At 38.8% G+C, this 3,694-nt stretch overlaps 1 protein-coding gene across 1 annotated transcript in view; it reads left to right on the forward strand.

Moving 5' to 3' along the window:
* The first annotated feature begins 2,537 nt into the window (after positions 1-2,537).
* SPPL3 (signal peptide peptidase like 3) overlaps positions 2,538-3,694 on the forward strand; it is a 25,542-nt gene continuing 24,385 nt past the window's right edge. The window contains exon 1 of the mRNA XM_015823032.2: positions 2,538-2,611. The gene's annotated coding sequence lies outside the window, so the exon portion shown is untranslated. The remainder of the gene's footprint in view (positions 2,612-3,694) is intronic.

The raw sequence follows: 3,694 nt of genomic DNA on the forward strand, positions 1-3,694 counted from the left end.
CAGCTTCATCAGTCAGAGCTACTTAGTTAGGCAGAGAGTCCTTAGATGTACTAACAACATAACTAACAATAACAACTCAGGGGTTTCTTCCCCAAAGTGCATTGAAATATGATGATTGGAGAGGAAACCTGAAGTTGACCAGCCAAATGTCTCAAACTAAGAAAAATAAGTTCAGTTGCCATGACTCAACCTTCAGACTGGTTGCTGATAAGTGTCAGGGTTTGATTAGCCTTTTCTGGGGGGTGGGGCATCTGATCAAAGATTTGGGACTTCTCTGTATAACATATTTTTTTTCCTTTTTTCTTGCTGCTAATTTTATGACTCTTGATTTTGCTGATGCATGCATTTGTACTTTATTAGTTTGCATTGTATTTGTACAATAGGGTATTTTAATAAATCTCTACGTGGACGCCTGTTGCTGATGCCACGTAGCTAATTCATCTTATTCTGGGTCAGAGCTCATGTCATTAAAAAAAAAATCACTGCTGAAAATAAAACCTGGGCTCTCCCACGAAGAGAGGGGTTGAAAGATATATTTTCCACATTATTATTTTAGCTTATACGTTTTATAACAATTATGTTTTAATATTGATTTCATGAATATTCATTATATTAGTCAGCAAGCATTGTCAAGGGTTAGGATTAGGGTTAGAATGGAAGAGAAAATGTCTAAACACAAATTGCCACCCGAGTCATCTCTAAAGCTGTGCGTGTTCCATGTGTGCTGGCCTGGTTTTGATCGCGTGACAGCAGTTGGTGCTGTAACAGACCTAATTTCAAGCATGAGTTGCAAGTCCCTTCGTTCAGCGCTGTCGTAAATCAGTGATCCTGAACTGAGGACTCTGTGTATTTCTCTGCGTGTGTGTCCCGCCTGTGTTTTCCCCAGCTGTTCTTATCATCTCCTTGTTTCAATATGCCAGAAAGCATTCTAGGAGAATGAAAACAATGCAGCACATCATCGTTAACACAGCATACACAAAACTTTGCCGCTCTCCGAAGATCCTACAACGAAAAAGGCAGTGTCAACCCCAAGGAAATCTGGGGACATTGTGGAATCTGCTGGGGATGGGAGAGTTACTCTAATCACACAAGCCATTAATAGATGGCATGTATTCTCTCTGAGGGAGAGATGGGCAGCTAAGGAGTGTGAAATATTAAATTCTTGTTACGATCTTCATTTATTTAGCGTATGGCATCTGAAAAGATCATGGTCTTCATGATACAATTCCAGAGCATAGGTAGTCCCAATTTAATGATCATTCAGCGGCCATTCAAAGTTAATAACAGCACTGAGTGAACGGTACTTACACCCATTCCTTGACCTGCCTAGCAATTGACAACATCGCATAGAGCTTGAAAATAGCTTGGAGTAGTGTTTCTCAACCTTGTCAACTTTAAGAGGGGTGGACTTCAGCTCCCAGAATTCCCCAGCCAGCTATGCTGGCTGGGGAATTCTGGGAGCTGAAGTGCACCCCTCTTAAAGTTGCAAGTTTGAGAAACACTGGCTTGGAGCATTTCTGTAGATAGAAGAGCCTTTGGGTTGGGTTCCATTGCATAGGTCAACCAGCTACTGAAGGATGGGGGTCTTGTAGTTCTTGCCGTTCTGCTGTGAATACATTTGCTTAGCAAATATTGTGCTTTAATGAGAATCACTCTGGTGATATTAAGTTGAAGAGCCAAACAAAAATATTACCTGGCACGAGGAAGAATTAAATTTTTCAGCACTATTTCTGTCAAGCTACAAAGATGTGTTGTTATTAGGACTGCCATATTGCTTCTAGCTTGCCTACAGTTGCAAGGGGGGAGGGAAGCGCTTGGGATCCACAGGTGCTCCCTATCAGCGTGAGAGCCGAAGCCGCTGAGGAGATGTTTTGGCGAACCGAAGTTTTCTTCTCATAACAATTGCTGGGAGATTAATTGGACTTTTAATTATCTGTTTCCCGCCATATTGCCAGAGCTAGCGTTCCTTCTATCTTACCGGTATGCTATGCCTAATAAAGTTTACATTAGAGATCGCCCATGTCTCTGGACACTTTTCTTTTATGATTGAAGATGCTGGTCTTGTGCTGTGAAGTTCAACCTGAAGCCGATTTGCATAAATCCTCTGTATTGTGACCCAATTTATATTCTGAATCATAAAGCTGGGAAAAGGCCATTTAGGTCACTTTTGTAGCGTTGTATTTGGTGTAGGATTTCAAATGACAGCATCTGCAGTGTTGAGTCTCGGCTTCAACAGACAAAGGTGAAGCCTTTGCAGCCCCTGCCGTTGTCCTGGAATGTGATCATCCTTGTAGCCCATCTGTTCCAGCAATAGGGCGCTTAGTTCTCCCAGAATGCCCGCCTTTGGGGTCACGGGGTCCTGTAAATGGGTGAATGTTGAGTAGGTGAGCAAACAGACAAGTTGGACATTGAGACAGGTGCTTTTAGGCTTATTCTGAATTTTAGATAAACCTTGTGCCCAATTTTGGAATGATCAAATTTTAAATTGGACTGGTTCATTGTTATAATACGCTGTTTCTCTCTTGCCTTCCAGGGCTTACTCCCTTGTGGACTCTAGTCAAGTATCCACGTTCCTAATTTCCATTCTTCTCATTGTTTACGGCAGCTTCAGGTAAGGTCATTGCCTTTTGTGTAACGCCACTCCCCCCCCAGCAAGTCCAGTCTGCTGAATGTATATTGATGCTGTTTCCCTGAAATTATAATAATAATAATAATAATAATAATAATAATAATAATAATAATAATAATTATTATTATTATTATTATTATTATTATTATTATTATTATTATTATTATTATTTAGCATGTTACTTGTTCTTGGAAGCTTTCATGGAAGATTTTTAAAAAAAAAAGGTTGTGAAGAAGCAATTACTTTTATTGTGACTTATTTAAAGGTGAAAATTGAAGCATTTGTCAATTTATTCTTAAGGCTCATTTTAATCCAACTTGTAATAAAAATTGCAATCTGGCTCTTTTACCTGAAACGCACCAGATAAATTCAGGGAAAGAGTGACACATTCCTTCAATTTCTAAGAAAAAAATAAGCAAAGACTCCAGAGCTGTTACAGAAGCCTGGGAAATCTCAAAATAACACAGCATTGTGCAGTTGCTGCTCTTCTTCAGTGTTGTTTTTGTTAAATTCACAGAGAATTTGGGGAAGAACTGAAATGTTCCAAAATTGCTATTCTTGATGTACTGAAGAGGAAGTTTACAGGGAAGATAGGCAGGTAGCTAGGTAGATAATTTATTGATTGATTAATTTTATGACCAGTTAAAAAAATAAAAATAAAGATTAAATACAAGTTAGGTTTCCAAGTTAAAATAGGTAAAAAAAAAAAGTTAAAATAGGTAAAAGAAAACACAATGATAAAATATGTGCTAAACACAAAGAATCAACATTCAAGCATAGTAGTTTAATTTAATATAATTTAAATGCTGCCCATCTCACTCTACAAAGCGACTTAACCATTTTTACATGATACTCCGATCAGTTTTATTTTAATTTTATTTATCACATTTAGAAACCGCCCATCTCCCTCACAGAGGCCTCCGGGCAGCGTATGAGTAAAATATTAACACCATCTGATAAGAGTTCTTAGCTGAACTGCCTTGTCTGTAAACTTAGCAGATCTGCTCACGATGTATACATTAGCCCAGGAGGAAATAGGACTGTCTACAATTCAGGCCCCAATGG

This window comes from Protobothrops mucrosquamatus, unplaced genomic scaffold (genome assembly GCF_001527695.2).
Source record: "Protobothrops mucrosquamatus isolate PMUCROS unplaced genomic scaffold, P.Mucros_1.0 scaffold1749, whole genome shotgun sequence".
NCBI lineage: Eukaryota > Metazoa > Chordata > Lepidosauria > Squamata > Viperidae > Protobothrops > Protobothrops mucrosquamatus.